The sequence below is a fragment of the Bufo bufo genome, chromosome 2 (assembly GCF_905171765.1).
Source record: "Bufo bufo chromosome 2, aBufBuf1.1, whole genome shotgun sequence".
NCBI lineage: Eukaryota > Metazoa > Chordata > Amphibia > Anura > Bufonidae > Bufo > Bufo bufo.
This window is the reverse complement of record NC_053390.1, coordinates 149,317,790-149,339,974: the sequence shown is the minus strand read 5'-3', so window position 1 is coordinate 149,339,974 and position 22,185 is coordinate 149,317,790. Positions and strand designations below refer to the sequence as shown.

Sequence of the window (22,185 nt, the reverse complement as noted above, 5' to 3'; positions counted from 1 at the left end):
CAAAAGAGGACCGTGGCCTTACATGGGCCTGTTGAGGTGGCCCAGTTGTCAAACTGCCCGGGTAAAGGGGCTGACCCGCCTGTTGCATTGGGCCCTGGGGTAGGCCGTACTGGGGTTGTGGTGGGAAAGAAGGCCCTTGGGTTGTTTGGGGCGGAAACTGAAAGGGTCCTGGCCTTTGCTGCTGTCCGGCATTCTCCAGATCTATTTTCATGGCATTTAATTTGCCCAGAATGTCGCCATGGTTTGGGATAACTACCGCTAATGAAGCAAGGCACTCGTGATGCTCGACAGGAGTGACCTGCTTCATTAGCGGCCCTAATCCCCTTAACATCTTCTCCTCCACGCCATCACTCCTCCTCTGGGCAAGAAAATCTATGAAAAGGGGCGTCAATAACTTCCCGACTCTCTTGCCCAGAGGTAGAGGGAGGGACTTGGCGGGGACGTCTGGGCTGGGGCTGGACAATACGGGGTGGACTGGCCAGTGGTAGGGGGGCCTGGGCCAGTGTGGAGTCATCTGGGTCCTCAGGCGTTGGAGCAGGACTTGTTGCGGGGGAGAAAACCGCAGGGGTTTTACTCCCAGACGTGTCCGATTCTTCGGAGGGATCCAGACTGTCCACAGTACTGTATTTGAAAGAAACAAAAATAAAAATTAGATCATTTGATTTCAACATTACAAAAGTACATCGATTATATTAGTTGTAAACAGCTGTGTGTATGCAATATGCAGTATATACGGAGTGGCAGCATACATCAGAGATTTGATTTTACACAATGAATAACAGCTTCTATGTGAATAGTGCAATTCCTAATTTAATTGCATTTTAAATTTAACGATGGGACAAGTCTTGTAAAGGCCTAATGTTACTGTAATGGGAAAACATTGTTTGCCGTTTGGAGCTGTCCAGCCTCAGAAGAGGATTACTCATTCAAGGGCCAAAACCAGTGCTGATATCTAGGCCATCTCGTCTGTATGTGCCCCACTACCACCATCCAAACATACAAGATGTAATTTTAACCTAGTAGAACATCATTTACAGAGAAAGAACATGTACCAGGTCACACTTGAGCATGGTGAGAGTAGTAGGTTTAATCCTGCTGGTCAAGCGTAGTTGGAACATCATTATAATCCATTATCATAGGATTTGGTTATTGTCATTTTATATGAGCAATGTAAGGAATCCATGTTGTGGTTGGTGCTATACCATTTAAGCAATATAAATGACAATGCCAATACCTAATGGGTAACAATTTCAAAAACATACAAAAGTAACATAATAGGTCTCTATGGTAAAAATGTTACGTCACCCCAAAAAAAAAATACACTATTCAGGGCTCCCATTAAAACGGGAGGCTTTATGAAACCTTTTTAAAATTCTGTACCTATCCATAGGATAGGTACAAACGAATATATTGGTGTGTGACTAACAGCCGGCAAACACGATGATCTACTGTATGAGGAAATAATGCGTGCAGTGCGCACGTGTCATCTCCCTTCTCTATTCTTGTTCAGATTGCAAACATCTATGTTCCAGGACGGTCAATAAATTGCTTCAACACGAACAAAACAGAGAGGGGAGGCGCTATCTGCACACTACACGTGTTGTCTCATCATACAGCTCATCAGCGGTGGGCCCTGGTTTGACTCCACCACAAAACTGATGTAGACAACCAACACCAGGCATGTACAAACTGTTGCCCACCAGCTGATGCACAACTACAACTCCAAGCAGGACTGGTTAGCTTACAGCTATTCTGGCATGCTGGGAGTTTCAGTTGGTAAAGAGCTGGATGTAGTCAGTTATGACATAGCTGCCCTACTAAAAGAATAGGTCTTCAATAGAACAACACAACTGTATCCATTAGTTTTTTGTACACTTTAGCTCGTCAAGATACAAACGTAAGTGTAGAAAAAAATTAAAATTAGAAAAAAACTTTAAAAATACTTACTGGCCTGGATTACAAATCCATTACTGGCCTTAAAAACTGCAACTGGGCAGTATAGATGTAGGGCCGTTTCCTGGAGGTTCCCTCCCCACTCTGGCCTTTGCTTGTCACCTCCCTCCGGAATTAGTCGCGGCAACTCGCCCAGCGGGTTTTGGTTTGTTTTACTGTTTAGAAATGACATAATAGACAATTGTGAGGTAAAAAATTTAAAAAACGGGAAAAAATACAAATAGTAATATTTGGAAAAAAAAAAAGGCAAAAGGTCAAAGCTCAAAATTTTCCAAATTGGACAGATTAAACAGCACATCGTACAGTCCAGCAGGTGTGTGGATACTAATGAAGAAGTACAAGAAGGAGACTAGTCGTGCAAGCCATTAGGACTAAAATACTTTACAATATATGAAGGTGACAACTGTAAGATGCTCAATTACAAGGACACATGTGTCACCCAAAAAAAAGTGCACAGACATGTGATTATACATGAATACTGTATGCTGTAGCAAAGGGTGGGACAGCCATTTATAGTTAGAAATGGTGGAGTATGGAATTTAATAGACGTCTCTTTAATAAACCATGTACAGGCCTTTATGCAAAATGAGGCTGGACCACAAAATAAACACTATTGTGACCTCAGGGAATTTAAAACGACATCTTTTTGCCACACAGAGGGCAGGAACAGCACAACTACATTGCTATCACTTACCAAATTCTGCACGGCCTGGGCTATCTGCTTTGGCCCATTCACTTTTTCGCATGTTCCGGGCCACTTGCTCCCACGAAGCATCCTTTTTGACTCTGTCCAAATAAGAATTTGCTCTGGTATCCCAAAGCTCGGGCCTCTCCTGGACCAGGGTGATACGTTTTTCCACGTTTCACCGAGGCATGGTGGCTTGAAAATCTCTCTAATGGCTGCCTCACCACACAGAAGCTTCTAGGCACAGATGGCTAGAAATTAACATAACCTGTGACCTTAAACTTCCTGTACATATTTTTTTTTTATTTTATTGCCACAAGTTTTGCCAGACAATTTGCCCATGGCATAAGTATGAAATAAAACGGGCGCGGACGCGGATGTCAATCGGGCGTGCAACCGCGTTTTTCATGGCCCCATTGACTTGAATGGGGCCGCGAACCGTTAGCCATGAAAAAAATAGGACAGGTTATATTTTTTTGACGGGCAGGAAACGCGGGTGACAAAAGCGTGCAGTAGCCGAGTTTTCAACGGACCCATTAAAAGTCAATGGGACTGCAGAAAAACACGTTAAACGGGACAACGCCCACGGGTGCACACAACGGTCGTGTGCAGGAGGCCTTAAGGAGAGGATTGTGGAACATCTAAAATCCCATGGATTGAAAGATGAAAAACAGCATGGGTTTACTTCAGGGAGATCATGTCAAACTAATCTTATTGATTTTTTTTATTGGGTGACTAAAATAATAGATGGCGGAGACATTGCAGTAGTAGACATTGCTTATCTAGACTTTAGTAAGGCTTTTAATACTGTCCCACATAGAAGGCTTATCAATAAATTGCAGTCTTTGTGCTTGGACTCCCATATTGTTGAATGGATTAGGCAGTGGCTGAGGGACAGACAACAGAGGGTTGTAGTCAATGGAGTATATTCAGACCATGGTCTTGTTACCAGTGAGCTACTAAGGGAAATGTTCTGGGACCCATATTGTTTAATATCTTTATCAGCAAAATTGTAGAAGGCCTCGATGGTAAGCTGTGTCTTTTTGCTGATGACACAAAGATTTGCAACAGGGTTGATGTTCCTGGAGGGATACACCAAATGGAAAAGGATTTAGGAAAACTAGAGGAATGGTCAAAAATCTGGCAACTAAAATTTAATGCTGAAAAGTGCAAGATAATGCACCTGGGGCGCAAAAACCCAAAAGCAGAATATACAATCAGTGATACAGTCCTAACCTCAGTATCTGAGGAAAGAGATTTAGGGGTCATTATTTCAGAAGACTTAAAGGTAGGCAGACAATGTCACAGAGCAGCAGGAAATGCTAGCAGAATGCTTGGGTGTATAGGGAGAGGCATTACCAGTAGAAAGAGGGAGGTGCTCATGCTGCTCTACAGAGCACTAGTGAGACCTCATTTGGAGTATTGTGCTCAGTACTGGAGACCATATCTCCAGAAGGATATTGATACTTTGGAGAGAGTTCAGAGAAGAGCTACTAAACTAGTACATGGATTGCAGGATAAAACTTACCAGGAAAGATTAAAGGACCTTAACATGTATAGCTTGGAAGAAAGACGAGACAGAGGGGATATGATAGAAACTTTTAAATAGATAAAGGGAATCAACAAGGTAAAAGAGGAGAGAATATTTAAAAGAAGAAAAACTGCTACAAGAGAACATAGTTTTAAATTAGAGGGGCAAAGGTTTAAAAGTAATATCAGGAAGTATTACTTTACTGAGAGAGTAGTGGATGCATGGAATAGCCTTCCTGCAGAAGTGGCAGCTGCAAATACAGTGAAGGAGTTTAAGCATGCATGGGATAGGCCTAAGGCCATCCTTCATATATGATAGGGCCAAGGGCTATTCATAGTATTCAGTATATTGGGCAGAATAGATGGCCAAATGGTTCTTAGGCTACTTTCACACTTGCGTTCAGAGCGGGTCCGTCTGATGTCTGCTCAGACGGATCCGCTCCTATAATGCAGACGTTTGAATCCGTTCAGAACGGATCCGTCTGCATTATAGTTTAAAAAAAATTCTAAGTGTGAAAGTAGTTCAGCCGGATCCGTCCAGACTTTACATTGAGAGTCAATGGGGGACGGATCCGTTTGAAAATTGAGCCATACTGTGTCAACTTACATTGTAAGTCTGGATGGATCCGTTTGCCTCCGCACGGCCAGGCGGACACCCGAACGCTGCAAGCATCGTTCAGGTGTCTGCTTGTTGAGCGGAGCGGAGGCTGAACGCTGCCAGACTGATGCATTCTGAGCGGATCCGCGTCCACTCAGAATGCATTAGGGCAGTACGGATGCATTCGGGGCCGCCTGTGAGGCCCTTCAAACGGAGCTCACAAGCGGAGCCCCGAACGCTAGTGTGAAAGTAGCCTTATCTACCGACACATTCTGTGTTTCTATATTTCTATGTTTCCACCAAATGATCTGCAATCTGCGAACCATCTGCTGATATGCATGGTAGATTGGCTGTTACAAGTTAGCTAGGTTTATTTCCCTATACATGTTCCTCATAAAAAATTACCTGATCATACATTGTGCTGATGCTTGGACCCCCCACTGATCAGCTATCAACAACAAGAAAAACAGGCGCTATTATTACTATTAGCAGCACGGAGTCTGCATCTACTGAACTTGTGCCCGCGATCCGAACAGCTCCCAAAGCGGTACCAGTCTGATGAAGGCCGGATTGTAGCCGAAACATCACACATATATGATTTACCGCATTTCCTATTAAATACAACTTATCAAATCGCATAAACTGGAGTTTATATTCTTCTTGACACTACAGGGTGGGAACCCGAGTTCCAGTAGCTTATCTACATAAGAGTGCCACACAGTTTTCTCTTCAACACAGCTGTCAACAACGCCATTACAGGTGAAAGTTAGCATTACACCAGATCTATTGCTTTAATGCATTGTCATTGTATGATAGAGATAGAGAGTAGTTCTTTGTAATCTTTCACTTCTCATACACAATGATAGAAGCTCTTGGTGAAAACCACTGACTATTGAGCAGGTTACAGGTTTGAAAATCCACAGCGTGCTCTAAGCTCTTTTAATTTTTTTCCCTACAAAATATAACTACATGTAAATTGTTTTGGATTTTCAGCAACACTTCCACCCAGTCTGAACTCTCCCTAAGGCATTCCATACAAAATAAGATTATTTCAAGGTGTTTCATAGCAATGCAGCAAGGCACATGATTCTCAAATATGAAGCTAGCCATTTTTCAATTTTTGTAGACTATCACGCTCATTAAAGTTTCATTGTGCAGATCGTTTTCCTAGAAGCCCGATATTTCTTGCTGCCATTGGGATTTTTATTGTGACACATATAATTGTTTCAAAGAAAACCGAAAACCATTTTGAGCCGCTCAACCTGCTCTCTCTTAATGTAATCAATGTTTCCCTTTATCAAAGGGAAGTCTGAAAAGGTGCAGCAAGCAGTGATAGATGAAAAAGGCTTGTTTTCTGCAATCAATGAAGACTGCACAAATATTAAATGTCAACACAGATAGTACAGTACAAGTAGTCCTAACAAGCGGTCTAAAGAAAAGAAACAAATACAGTTAAGAAATTTGAGTTAAAAGTTTGTGTGTTAACCCTGCTACATCTGTACTGACAAGTGCCTTTCATTGATAAGAACTCCGCAGATAAGCTGCAGCGTATCAACCGCCTTTGTCAAGAAATTACACAGTTCTATTGTAGCTCATTTCCTTTATTGACACTGAGAAGAACTCTACTAGATGAAAGGACTCTCATTAAACTAAAATCTTAATTAAAGTCAAATTTGCATCGGCAAAAGAAACATTAAGAACATGTCTGCAGAGATCATATGTAGTGTAGTCAAGTCTTCGGCAGGGAGAGGTTCATGGATGATTCTGTGCAGAATCTAAGGATTAATGGAATTTTCAAGCATAAAATGAAAAGTACGAAAAAATTATTCTTTAGGAAGAAGTTTTAAAGTTTAGTACAATGTATTACTTATGTAAGGAACACAGTATTAAAAAATGACACAGGGGGTTGAGATGTAATGCTGGGTTAAATGAAATTGGTGAGTTCTGCTTGGGAAAAACATTTTCATGGAGAATGTGTATGTGAAGAGCTACAGATAACATGTCAACTATGAGTCATTTGACTAAAGGTCCCCTGCACTGATAAATTAAGCAGATGATTGCTGGGGAGGAAGTGTTCCTTCCCGACAATCATGTGCTTGTTAGTGAAGTAGACCACAGAATTCACATGCAGTGGTTTCCTCCACAGTATGAGGACGAGGGATTGCTGTTACCGTCGCTCATCACCATCCGGAATAATTTTTTGCTGGCAGCAGAGTACGTTTAGATGGCACAATCTTCTGCCAGCAAACAATGATTTTTGACCACAAGAACGATCATATTACCCAATGAACGAGCGTTTAGGTAATTGGTGGTATCTTTACACTGGCAGATCATCGCTAACGAGCATTCCTACGAATGCTTGTTATCTATTAATTGGCTGATGCTCGGCTAGTGCAAAAGGACCTTTAATTGGTGTTTAGATATTGAATTATTTTGGGAATTATCGATGGCATGGATACTTTTCAGGGGTTGAAAAAATACCCCTACAGTCTTATGCCTGTCGACTGTTCGAACCTCTACTTTTGTAATTAACTCTCCTATTATGCCACTAACACACACAAATCCAATAATCAGCACAGTGGCTCAGTGGTTAGCACCACTGGGGTCCTAGGTTTAAATGTGACCCCGGATCTGTTGGGGATTTTCTTCTATTTGTGGAATCTGCATGGAGTTTGTATGTTCTCCTTATGTGTCCGTGGGTTTTCTCTGGGTACTTTGGTTTCCTACCATACTCCAGACACAATGATAGGTAACTTAGATTGTGAGCTCCACTGGAAACAGTGAATGATAATAATTAGAGATGAGGGAATCAAAGCTGATGAAGTGGAATTCGTTTAGAATTTCAGGAACAATTCGATTCGCAACGAATGCAAATTTTCTCTCGCTTCGTGGTAACGAATCTCATTTTTCCTAAAATGGCGGCAACACGTGTGAGAACTGAAGACATGGGCAAGGAACTCTGGGAAGGCGGGATCACCCAGATTGACATACCTGCATGCAGCCAATCAGCAGCCAGCCAGCCCTGTGATGCCACAGCCCTTTAAATATGTCGGCCATCCTACAGTCAGACATTTTCCAGGGTTCAGAGTGCAGGGACAGACATGTGAAGGCGCTAGGGACAGCTATTGGAAAAACGATTGTGGAAAAAAAAGACAGAAAAGACGATTTATAAGTGCAGGGAAAGGATAGGGAGGAATCATTTCACAGCATCTTAGTACAGGGAAAAACATCAAAAGGTGCTAGGGACATTGATGGGAAAGTGATTTACAAGTGCAGGGAATGATTATTTGGGGATCCAAATAGTCATTAGACAGCTCTGTCATTCGAGAATTTTGTTATTGGGCTGCAAGTCTTATGTTGAAAAGCTTTTAGAGGCTTATGTCTTAGTATCTTACTTAGTACTACAAGAAAAATATTTACACATTTCACTTCTGCAGTTATTTCTGGTGAAAGTGTATAGGGGCGTATTTCAGTAAAATAAGAAAAATATATACGCACTGCACTGTTGCAGTTATTTCTGGTGAAAGCGTATAGAGGTGTATTTCAGTAATAAAAGACAAATATAAATCCACTGCACTGTTGCAGTTATTTCTAGTGAAAGCATATAGAGGTGTATTTCAGTAATAAAAGACAAATATATACACACTGCACTGTTGCAGTTATTTCTGGTGAAAGCGTATAGGGGCGTATTTCAGTAAAATAAGAAAAAAATATACGCACTGTACTGTTGCAGTTATTTCTGGTGAAAGCGTATAGGGGCTCATTTCATTAAGAAAATAAATCTATACGCACTGCACTGTTACATTTATCTCTGGTGAAAGCGTATAGGGGCTGTGGGGATTCGCTCTGGTAGGCAGCTTAGCGGACGCAGTATAGAGGCAAACACAAAGTCTTTAACTTAAATAGTTCAGTGTTTATTCACACAGAAGGCAAAATAACAGTTCGCAGTGTTGGTGTATGTTCACACCATGGAAAGTCCACAGAATGCAAACGTTCACCTTGTTAGCAGTTTATCAGCCATCCACAGCAGGCTTTAGGGGGGCTGTTTTCCAGCAATGCGGCTCTCAGCCCTTTAGCACAGCACACCTAAGGCAGATCCCAAAACCACAGAGTCTCCACAGCTTCACTGTGAAATGGAGGTTAATCCACCCAGCTGAGATTGCTGGCTGGATTTTTATATCCCTAACCAAAGCCCGGCCTGGAACGTGGGGAGAATCCGCCCAGTAAGAGCCGGCCCGGATCGGCTCTACAGCATATCTAAATAACAAATAGTGTCAGTCAGCACTAACTGCCGCTGACACTTAAAATTACCTCACCTCACCGAGGCCAGGAATCTCAGTGACACATACCTTCCGTCAATGACGGACCCTTGTGCCTTTCAGTAAAACAAGAAAAATATATACTGTGGGGTTTTGCTCTGGTAGATAGGGTAAGCGGGAGCAGTACAGAAGCAAAATAGAAGTTCTTAACTCAAAACATCTGTGTTTATTTGCAACTGAGGCAATTGCACAAAACAACACGTAACTTTGCAGTCTTGGTGTTAATTCACACACAATGGAAAGTTCATATAACACAAGTCACCTTGCTGGCAGTTCTGCGTCCAGTAGTCCACAGCAGGCTTTTTAGGGGGCCTGTTTCCCCAGCATGCGGCTCTCACCCCTCCAGCATGACACAAAGCCTCAAATCCCAAAAACAGAGACATCTCTGTTGAGCCCAGCTGCCTATTTAAGGACATCCAAGTGCTGCCAAAACCCGGACAGGCTCTTAAACTCTGGTCCGGTATTTGACCTCACCTGGCTGGAAATCAGCCCAACCTGGGAGGAAAATACCTGCCTTGACTAACACAACCCCTCACTGTGTCACATAACCCCCCCCACCTTTGTTTAACCCTGAGGGGGTGGACACATGCCAGACAATGCACTCGGGACAGGGCATCCGTATTTCCCTGTAACCGGCCTGCTCTGTGTTCTACCGAGAACTTAAAGTTCTGCAGAGACAAAAAACATCTGGTGACCTGGGCATTCCTGTTTTTGGCCTGGCTCATTCACTTGAGAGGGGAGTGGTCGGTCACCAAGCGGAACTTTCTTCCCAACAAATAGTAACATAGAGACTCGAGTGCCCATTTTATAGCCAGGCACTCTCTCTCTACTATACTGTACCTGGTTTCGGCTGGGGTGAGTTCGTGCGGTATGCCAGACCAACAGGGGAATTACATGTGAGGTCACAGTGTGAGCAATACAGTTGTATACACTGGCTAGATGGTGGTTCGAGGTGCCCTTGATGGTCTGTATTAATGTGCCTATGGCAAGGTCCCTTGTAGTCATGACGCCAGTACGGTGGTACAACCATTTACTGTAGTGTTAATTGAGGAACTGGAAACTGAGACAAGGATGGTGCAATCCAACTTAGAACTTTTACTGAACGTTGCTCCTAGTAACAGTTACATCCAAGTATTAAACAGTCTCTTCAAGATGGACAGAGGTAAAGCTGCAACAGGTCCACTGCTGACAGGTGTGATGTCTGTCTCTCAAGCTATTAAATTATATAGATTTTTATGCTTAATGATAGAGGACTTTTATGCTGGTCCTTGTTATCCCAGTGCAGGCTAGTGAGGCTGCCGGAGGCTGGTTAATCCCTCACTTTTGGCTCCAAAGCTCCTAAGGCACTAGTAGAGATGGCAGTAATCCTTTGGGGGGTCTCCTTCTTTAGCATTCTCTGAATTAATATCCTGCTGAGTATATGGAGCACTTCAACTCAGGGCTCAAGACTCCAGACTGAACTGGATAGAACTAGACTCCACTAGAGACTGACACACTTAGACTAGGCCTGAGCTGGACTATATATATGGGAGGTGTTATCTCCCCCTAGTGGTAGGCTCAGTGTAATGCAATCTAAATACACCTGTAAGCAGGGATTATACATAAAGATGCATTGCAGCATAAAACAGGCTATATAAGGAATACAAATCAATAACACAACAACTTTGTAGTACCCACGAGGGTAGTGGGACACTGCATATCCCCCTTGTCTAACCCGTGTTGACCTCGACGCGAAGATCAAGGTCTCCTGAAAGATACAAAAAGAGAACAATCCTGCAGGCATGAAGAACAGTACCATAACCCATAACAATACTTTTTCTTGAGACTGAAAAGCAATTGGTTAGGCACAACTGTAAATATCAGTCAAACATCAAAAAATGGTAATAAACAAGCAAAAAGGGGCGTCGTTTCTTCCCTTTGGAGACTGATGAACAGGGGCGCTGACCTGTCACAGCGGAACAATTATAAGCCAGGAAAGTCCATAAAGGGGAAATAATGAACATGGGTGAAAATCAGGAGGCTCACAGGGCATGAGTCCGTTCCCTGAGCATAGGGGATGCAAAGATGATGAACAACACAGAGGCTCAGGTACGTTTGAGTCTATCTCCGGGCACAGGCTTGAACGTTGCGACAACAAAACAAAGAAGACTGTAGAGAGTCCTTGGAGTAAGGCAAATAATCAGAGTCAAGAAATCTCTTACTCATGCTCTGTAGTCTAACCAAAGTGAAATTGTAATCCACATTAAACTGGGATAGCTGGAAGCATTCTCCACTGATTATGAAGTAAATACTCCCTATAACAGGCAGGTGGTTGTCCCTTTGTAATCTGACTGGATCTGAGAAGTGGCGTTCGTTCTTCTGACCTTTGTGCAAGGGGACTTGGTACATCTCGAATTTCCTGAAAAAGGAGTTGTCCAGCCTTTCTTTGGGAAGTTCCAATAGCACTTTATTTTGTATCAAAGTTTAAAAACATCCACGTACAGATAATATTGGTCTACGCATTTCAGGCAACAAAACAGTTACAGCCCTTACTCATGACCATTAAACAAACACTGATTCCTCACACTTATAGGAGGAGAAGACCGCATCTGGACCAATCAAGGGGTCATGCGGCCACTCCCTCCTGCAGAAATATATAACAATAAAACACTTTTAAACTTAAAATATCCTCATGATTAATATAGAAAATAAAGGGAATCTAATGTTCAGTATTCTAGAATCAAATCTAATCTTTTATTTAATCCTAGGGGTTGACGGCTTTCTAGTCTGAAAATCCAAAAGGATTCTCTATTTAGAAGTTTCCTTCTTCGGTCACCACCTCTTACTGGTCTATTGACCCTTTCAATACCTTGCACAAGCATCTCGAATTTCCTGCACTACTGAAACTTCTTTCTGCGGTTGATTCCACTGGCTGATGTGACACTGTACTGACTGGAGCAGGCACAGCAATTTTTAACCATGATGTAAGGAACCATTTTAGAGGATTTGTTTCCGTCATTAGTTTTTCAACAGTTTGCATAGGCTTTACAGACTAAACTGGTAGTTCAGGCACTTGAATTGGAGGCTGATGTTCCTCTGTAACAGTCTAATCTGGAAGGATTCCTCCTGGAGTATCTTTCTCCTTGTTACACAGTTTCAAGCGATTGCGATGTACTATTTGAGGTGATTTGTTTTCTCTGGTGATCTCATAGGTGTCAGTTGCTGGATTAGGGATAGCTGAAATGATGTGGGGGTCTCTTTCCCACTTACTGTCCAACTTGCTAGTGCATTGATTGTTCTTTAACCACACATAATCACCAATTTCAAGAGGCTCTGCTTTGGCAGATTGGTCATAATCTTTTTGCTGCTTTTTGTGAGCATGTTCCATGCGGTGGTGAACAATTTCTTGTGCATCAGCTAGATGGTCAGCAGGTAGTTTACCTTGTCGGCCAAACATGAGATAGTAAGGTGTATACCCCGTGGAACAGTGAATGGTATTATTATAGGTATACATCAATTGAGGTAGAAGAGTAGGCCAATCGTTCCTGGTAGCAGGTGGCACCGCTCTAAGCATTTCTATTAGGGTCTGGTTCATTTTTTCACAAAGTTCATTACCTTGGGGATGGTAAGCTGTTGTTCTGATTTTCTGGCAATTGTGAAGTGAACACAGTTCTTTGAAATGTTGCGACTCAAAGGCGGATCCTTGATCTGTAAGAATTTTCTCTGGACATCCGTATGGTAACAGGAAATGTTTCCAGAAGGCATCTGCAGTTGTTTTAGCGGTCAAGTCTTTAACAGGTATGGCTACAAAAAATTAGGTGTAGTGGTCAATGATGGTTATAGCGTATGTATAGCCTGAGCGACTTGGTTCCAGCTTCACATGGTCAATTGCAACGATTTCCAACGGTGTCTGACTTACAATAGGATGTAAGGGTGCTTTTTGGTCAAGCTTTTCACCTCGTCCAATAGCACAGGTGGAACCCTCTCGACATCACTTCTCAATGTCTCGCACGCCAATCAAATAGAATCGTCTATGGATAGTAGCTTCTGTCTTCTGCATGCCAAAGTGTCCTGATTTGTCATGGTACATCTCAAGAATGATGCTTGCATCCCGTCGGGGTATTAGGATTTGGTATACCCTGTCATAGGTAATTGGATCCAGGCCTCTTCTCAATAGTGGGTCCTTCTGCAGGAAGAGCTGTTTCCGGTGTTTCCACAACTTCAACAGTTCTGGGTCTGCATTTCTTCTGCGGATTCTCTCAGGTGTTCTTCCACTGGTGAGGAAGTCATGTAGTTCTCCGATTACTCTACTTTCTGACTGAAGATTGATCCATCTCTCCTTTTCAATTTGAGATTCTGGATTGTTCATGATGAGGATTTAGGATTAGGACTCTTTTGTTTTTGATGGAGAGGATGCTTTGTTGGGCAAAGTTTTTGTAGAAATTAGGCATCTCCACTTCTTCCTAGACATCTACGTGTGCAGTAGGATCTTCCTTGGTAGGCAGGCGAGATAAGGCATCTGCGTTCTCATTGGACTTGCCCGTTCTGTATTTTACAGGGATGTTGTAGTTAGCAAGGCGTGAGGCCCATTTTTTTCTAAGGCACCTAGCTTGGCTGTATTGAGATGAAAGCAATGAAGGGAGTTTCTGCAAGGTAGTCCTTAAATTTTTCGGTGATGGCCCACATAAGTGCGAGGAACTCAAACTTGAAAGAGCTGTAGTTCCGGTCATTCTTTTCAGCTCCTTTCAGGAATCTGCTAGCATAAGCAATTACTCTCGCTTTACCTTCTTGCACTAGAGTCAGGACAGCTCCCAGGACTTTCTGGCTGGCATCAGTGTAGAGATGGAAGGGCTGTTGGTAATCTGGATATCCCAAGACAGGTGGTTCGGTCAGCTTCTTTTTCAGGAGCTGGAAGGCAAGTTCCCTGTCTTCATTCCACTCCACAGGTATCTGCGTCTTCTGATACTTCTTTGGGTGTCCTCTTAGGAGTTCTTGAATTGGCTCAGCAATCTGGGCGAAATGAGGGATGAAGCGTCTGTAGTATCCTGCAAAACTAAGGAAACTTCTTACCTCCTTTACTGTGGTAGGAGTAGGCCAATTCTGGACTGCAGCTAACTTTTCCGGATCTGGTTTAACACCTTCTGCACTGACAACATGTCCCAGGTACTTGACTTCTGGCTTCAGAAGGTAGCACTTAGATGGTTTGATCTTAAGTCCATGTTTAATGAGGACTTGGAAGACTTCTGCAAGGTGTTGTAAGTGGTCTTCGTAGGATTTGGAATAAATAATTACATCGTCCAGGTAGAGTAGGACAGTCTCAAAGTTTCTATGGCCTAAAGAGTGTTCCTTTAGTCGTTGAAATGTTCCTGGTGCATTACAAAGTCCAAAGGGCATGTAATTAAACTCGAATAGGCCCATGGGGGTGGTAAAAGCTGTTTTCTCTCGGTCTTCAGGAGCCATGGGTACTTGCCAGTATCCACTGGTCAGATCAAGGGTAGAGAAATAGGCTGATGACCCCAGTGCTGTCAGGGATTCTTCAATTCTGAGTAAGGGATAGGCATCTTTGTGGGTGATTTGATAAATTTTTCTATAATCCACAAAGAACCTGATATTGCCATACTTTTTCCAGACAAGAACTAGGGGTGCAGCCCATGGACTATGGCTGTCTTGGATAATATTGGAATCCTTCATCTCTTGGATCATTTGTTTCACAGATTGGTACATCATTGGTGGTAGAGGCCAGTATTTTCTTTTATTGGAGGGTGAGAGCCAGTAGGTATAGTGTGTTTGATCCCACAGACTTCTCCATAATCAGTAGAGTGCTTACTGAAGGCTTGATGATGTTCCTTCACGATATTCAAAACTCCTTCAATTTGGTTTTTGGGCGTAGAGCTCTCCCACGTTAAGTTCTTCCCACCATGAGGCAGGCAGAGCATGTTCTGGAGTACTGGATCTCTGCGCAGATTGCTCTACTTTAATTACAGGCACGCTGATAACATCCTGGAAAGAGATTTCCAATAACTGAGCAACAGGATAATGTTTAGTGAGGGTAACATGGTGATCATTCAGGTTTATGAGACAGACAGGCACTTGGGAAACAGTCACTAAGCTCCTTGCAGCTCTGACTAGGGATGATCGTCTAGCACGAAGGGCTCTACCATGGCTTGGTAGTCTTGACCTTGAATTCCCAGGGGGGCACCATATGAGTGTCTCGGTATTTGGTTTAAGGATCACAGGCTGGTTACCTTGGATGCGGACACAGCAGATTTCTCCCTTCTCATTGGCGAATTTCTGTTGTGCGCTTAACACACGGATAGTCTGCTGTATGAGCTTTTTGGAGGAAGGTGAGGCAGTAGGCATAGATTCGCGTAATGCCTCAAGCATTTCGGTGTAACAATTCCTAAGGACATTCATTCCTAGGATTACTGAAGAGCCACCTTTGTCTCAGTCTTGTACAACAATAATACCTTGTCGAGGTAGGGTGGTTTCTTCTACTTGCAGAGTTGGCTCCCAATAACCATGTATTGTCACGGGTTTCCGGTTGCTGGCTGTAAGATCCAACCAGGATTCTGGTGGTTGCGTAAGTTGGCTCTGGTCCCAGTATTTATCAAGTGCAGGCCGTAGGATGGTAGTAACCTGAGATCCGGTGTCCAGTAGGGCGACAAAGCGAATTCCGTTAATTCGGATTGCTATTTCCAGATGGGATCCTACGTATCTGGGCATCCAGTTGGGATCTTGTGGACCTACTGGTTTACCTCTCGAGGGGAGGTCCTTAGCCTCGAGGGTCTCTCTTTTAACCGCCAGCACATTGTTTCTGCATGTCCCGACTTATGACAGTAGGTGCAAATAGGTCGCCTGCGGGCGTTGGAGTGGTCATTTGGGCGCCCGCCAGGACTTCTGGGATATATATATTTGTAGTCAGGAGGGAAAAGTTATTTTCATCCAGGTGTCTCATCCTCCAATAATAAAGGCTTCTCCCACTGTTCTAATTTCTGACACACCTTCTCCAGGCTTTTTGTCGAAAAGTTAACCTGTTCTGTCAAGGCTGCTACGGCATCAGGGACTTGAGTTTGAGCTGCCTGACTGGCTACCGGACAACACGTGGAAGGGGTAGCAGGCGTGTGGACAAGAGTTTCAGCAATTTTAGCAGGCTATGGCTGCGGACTCTTTCAGAATGCTAATGGCTAGCTCTTTAAAGTCTAGGAAGGTGACACTTGGGTGTTGTGCAGCTAACATTCTCAACTGGCTTTTTAGATTGTCTTTGTTAACACCTTCAATGAATTGTTCTTGAACTTTGCATACAGTCCGGCCTCCCTGTTGTTTTTTTCCCGCCAGGCTGCTCTGTGATGTCACAGCAAACAACTACAAGTCTCTTAGGCGGCCATCTTAAGTGCAAAACAGTCCATTCAAATACAGCAAGCAGCGCTACTGACTCCTGAAAAATCCACAATCTTGCAGCTTTAACAATGCGGTTTTGTAGTAGAAGGATAGCGCAATACATGCAGACAGTTTATAAGCAATCTGAACAGTCTTTTGGCCCAATAAAAGCAATTAACAGTTGGGGCTCATTCACAATAGGCAGTCTATAATTATGCAGGGTTTTGCAAGTCCTGTTCTCACAGTTCATTAAAGGCACAAAGGAATAAATCCTGTTCGTGACGCCAATTTTAATTATCCGATATGCCAGACCAACAGGCGAATTACACGTGAGGTCACAGTGTGAGCAATAGGTGGGCCGAGGTAAATACAGTTTTGGTTACTCACAGTTACGCCGTCTTTGGGCAGGCTTGCATAAGTGAAGAGGAGAACGGCACAAGAATTCTCTGGGGCACACTCTGGGGTAAGGGACACAGGCCAGATGGTGGTTCGAGAGGCCCTTGATGGTCTGTATTAATGTGCCTATGGCAAGGGCCCTTGTAGTCGTGACACCAGTACCTTTGGTGGTGGTACAACCATTTACTGTAGTGTTAATTGAGTAACTGGAGACTGAGACAAGGATGGTGCAATCCAACTTAGAACTTTTACTGAACGTTGCTCCTAGTAACAGTTACATCAAAGTATTAAACAGTCTCTTCAAGATGGACAAAGGTAAATCTGCAACAGGTCCACTGCTGACAGGTGTGATGTCTGTCTCTCAAGCTATTAAATGATATAGATTTTTGTGCTTACTGGTAGAGGATTTATGCTGGTCCTTGTTATTCCAGTGCAGGCTAGTGAGGGTGCCAGAGGCTGGCAAATCCCTCACTTTTGGCTCCAAAGGTCCCAGGGCGCTTGTAGAGATGGCCGTAATTCTTTTGGGGGGTCTCCTTCTTTAGTATTCTCTGAATTAATATTCTGCTGAGTATATGGAGCACTTCAATTCAGGGCTCAAGACTAGAGTTGAGCAGACACCTGGATGTTCGGAATCGACGGATTCGGCCGAACTTCACAAAAAAGTTCGAGTTCGGCATCCGAACTTGACCCCGAAACCCATTGAAGTCAATGGGGACACGAACTTTTGAGCACTAAAATGGCTGTAAAAATGTCATGGAAAGGGCTAGAGGGCTGCAAATTGCATCAAAATGTGGTTAAGAACATGACAAGTGCTATGCAAACAAATGTGGATAGGAAAATGACTTTAAATAACATAAAATACGTAAAAATAAAAAATAATAATCTTGATCTAGGAGGATGAGGTCCATATGGAGTAGGAGGTTGAGGAGGCGGTGGATGTGGCGGTGTAGATGGAAGCGGCGGTGGAGGAGGAGGTAGCCTACACTGCTTTTTGGTTTTAAATTTAATTTTTATTTTTTTAAATTAGGGTACCCCCCAAAACATTGGGAAATATAACCTGTGATAACCCCCTCCTGTCGTGCTAAACACACATTCAGACAATACACTGGCTGCAGGGCAGGCCAGCACCTCCAAGGCGTAAAGGGCAAGCTCAGGCCATGTGCCCAATTTGGAGACCCAGAAGTTGCAGAGGCTGACCCCTGTCAGTCAGTTCATGGAGGCGTGTGCTCACATACTGTCCGACCATGTCGCACGTCCCCGTGATGTTCACGATTCAATTGGATATCTGCTCTATCAACTTTCGATGTTCTTTTCTGCGCCTACCATGTTGATCACGGTTATCAGCGAATCAGGGTTCCACCCCGGAGAGGGAGCGTGAGAAAGAGAGACCACATCCAAGGGAGATGAATGGATGAAATTAAATTGTGATCGAGCGGAAATGTGGGAGAAGCTATAAAAACAGAAGAATTTTGAGAAAAGTAGGGGGCGCACGGCAATTACCCACTCCCGACTCGGGGAGGTAGTGACGATAAATAACAACACAGGACTCTTAAGATGCCCTGTTATTGGAATGATTAATAAAAAATTATAGGGAATGTCACAGGGGTATTTTGGATTTGGAAACGTTAGCCAGGAGAGGCCCTGCTCTCGCTTTGTTGACTCTAGATAACTTCTGTCTGATCCCACGTCCCTGTGACGTCCACCATCCATTTGGATATCTTCTCTATCAACTTTCAATGTTCTTTTATGCGCCTACCATGTTGATCATAGTTATCGGCGAATCAGGGTTCCACACCGGAGAGGGAGTGTGAGAAAGAGAGACCACATCCAAGGGAGGTTAATTGTTTCAAATTAAATATGATAGAGTGGAAATGTGGGACAAATTATTGAAGCGCAATTGTGGGACAACTTGTTAAAGTTTAAGCATTGAATGAAAGGAGGTGGCGCGCATCAATTAAAGAAAAATTTCAGAAATTTTATTCCCTGTCACCTATGCAGAGCAGGGGTTTCTATCTGGCAAAATTAGTAAAATGTCACCTGACAATGTAACAGACGAATGTTTGAAATTTATGTTCCTGTCACCTATGCAGAGTAGGGGTTTTTCATTGCCAAAAATGGGTTAATGTCACCCACCAATGGAACAGATTATTTTTAAAAATTTCTGTCCCTGTCACCTATGCAGAGCAGGGGTTTATTCACATGCACACACTATCATACATGTATGTACTATTACATACACACACTATCATACATGTATGTACTATTACATACACACACTGTCATACATGCAGGCCCTCTCACATACACAGACTGTCATACATGCAGGCCCTCTCACATACACACACTGTCATACATGCAGGCACTTTCACATATACACACTGTCATACATGCAGGCACTCTCACATACACACACTGTCATACATGCAGTCCCTCTCACATACACACACTGTCATACATGCAGGCACTCTCACATACACACACTATCATACATGTATGTACTATTACATACACAGACTGTCATACATGCAGGCCCTCTCACATACACAGACTGTCATACATGCAGGCACTCTCACATACACACACTGTCATACATGCAGGCCCTCTCACATACACACACTGTCATACATGCAGGCACTCTCACATACACACACTGTCATACATGCAGGCACTCTCACATGCACACACTATCATACATGTATGTACTATTACATACACACACTATCATACATGTATGTACTATTACATACACACACTGTCATACATGCAGGACCTCTCACATACATAGACTGTCATACATGCAGGCACTCTCACATACACACACTGTCATACATGCAGGCCCTCTCACATACACAGACTGTCATACATGCAGGCACTCCCACATACACACACTATCATACATGTATGTACTATTACATACACACACTATCATACATGTATGTACTATTACATACACACACTGTCATACATGCAGGCCCTCTCACATACACAGACTGTCATACATGCAGGCCCTCTCACATACACACACTGTCATACATGCAGGCACTCTCACATATACACACTGTCATACATGCAGGCACTCTCACATACACACACTGTCATACATGCAGTCCCTCTCACATACACAGACTGTCATACATGCAGGCACTGTCACATACACACACTATCATACATGTATGTACTATTACATACACAGACTGTCATACATGCAGGCCCTCTCACATACACAGACTGTCATACATGCAGGCACTCTCACATACACACACTGTCATACATGCAGACACTCTCACATACACACACTGTCATACATGCAGTCCCTCTCACATACACAGACTGTCATACATGCAGGCCCTCTCACATACACAGACTGTCATACATGCAGGCACTCTCACATACACACACTGTCATACATGCAGACACTCTCACATACACACACTGTCATACATGCAGTCCCTCCCACATACACAGACTATCATACATGCAGGGCCTCTCACATACACACAGTGTCATACATGCAGTCACTCTCACATGCACACACTATCATACATGCAGTCACTCTCACATACACAGACTTTCATACATGCAGGGCCTCTCACATACACACAGTGTCATACATGCAGGGCCTCCCACATACACGGAGTATCATACATGCAGGCACTCCCACATACACAGACTATCATACATGCAGGGCCTCTCACATACACACACTGTCATACATGCAGGGCCTCTCACATACACACACTTTCATACATACATGCACTCTCAGATACACACACTGTCATACATACATGCAGGGCAGGCACTCTTTTACACTACATTACATATAGATACCTTCCTCACCTCATGGCTCTGTATTGCTGGTTCTTGTGCCCTCAGCCAGGCTCCTCCCCCTCTCAGTAGAAGGGCTCGGTCTCCACACAGCAGCAGCCCTTCCTTCCTTCTAGCAGAGCTGGCTCATTGGAGGAGAGGCTGTCAGTGCTTTTGAGTGACAGTTTGTAGACCAATCAGCTCTCCATCTCCTGGTCAGTAAGTTTGGGTCCACATGGTCCTATTTTTGAAAAAATCGCTGCAAAATGCGGTGTTTTTTTGCCGCAATTTGTTAAAAAACAGACCCTGTGGATCCAGCCTTACTGACCAGGAGTGCTGATTACACTAAAACCTGCCAGCCCTCCTATGAATCAGCGCTGCTATTCAGCCCCTGACCAGCAGATCATCTCTCAGTCCCACTGAAGTTCATGAAGGGGGCCCCACTGCAGCCAGCTACTGTGTGCAATTGCACAGTGGGAGGAGCTTACCGGCAACTCAGAAAGCTCATTTGTTAGTCACGATCTCCCCAGTGGGCCAGTCCAGGCTGGGCCCCCACACACTCTGGGCCCCTGTGCAGCTGAACCAGCTGCACATGCGATATGTCCGCCCCTGGCTAGAAACATCAGGTACATATGCACCTGGCTGGCAGAAGAAAGTGCCGTCCTGCATTCAACTGTATTGCTGTGGTCATAGAGTTGAATGCTCTGGGATGGCAGTATTTTGTGCTGTACTGTGTATTTGCTTCAGCTGGGGCAGTATTTTGTGCTGCACTACAGTATTGCTGGCCCTCCTACTTTTGTTGGCCCTGCCTTCTGTCTATTTGCATCCACCTACAACATGGGGCCACTTTTTGTTTTTTTTCCAGGGCCACTGTAGGTTCCCAATCCATCCCTGGCTCTTGTTCTCATTTTTGCTATAGTTTCTGCATACAAACCTTTCTCTTAGGTCCTTTTGTTGCCGGATTAAAGGACTTTTAATATACATTAGTAGCTATGAATATTCTGGAAACAGGTTCATGTAATTACTATGAAAGGTACAAAATTAAAATACTACTATAAAGTTTTTAAGTCATTCATCCACATCTACAACTTTCAAGGTCTATTCCTGGGCTAGGAAACTATATAAAATGAGAATGTTTATCTAAGATCTATGGTTGCTGAAGGGTTTTCTCTAATAAAAAGGAAAAAAGAAAACACGGATTCAGTATATTTTTTAGATATGAAATATGCTGTGCTTCAAGTATACTTGCAGAGTACAATATTATTAGCAGAGCAATACAGAATTGTATGTTATTGCCTGTGTTTTTCTTCCACAAGAGCTTTGAAAAATGGCATCAGCCATGGCCAGGGACAGGATTGAATGTTCCAGCAACATATGGTTTAGCACTAATGGGGTTATATAAGCAGGTGCTCAATCAGTTAGACAAAGATAGGGTGAAAATCAGCTACAAGAAAGATGTTTTAGTGAGAACATTGGCTAGATTAATCTGACGTACATATGGTACCTTCAGTCACTTTAATTATATTAATTGACAAATATTTTCT

The 22,185-nt window shown here is 43.4% G+C and overlaps 1 long non-coding RNA gene across 1 annotated transcript; it reads left to right on the top strand.

The window, feature by feature from the left end:
• Positions 1–382: 382 nt before the first annotated feature.
• Positions 383–7,242, top strand: LOC120992545. Its single transcript, XR_005776995.1, has 3 exons — positions 383–543; positions 6,112–6,115; positions 7,233–7,242. It is a non-coding gene; the product is annotated as an uncharacterized LOC120992545 (long non-coding RNA).
• Positions 7,243–22,185: the final 14,943 nt, after the last annotated feature.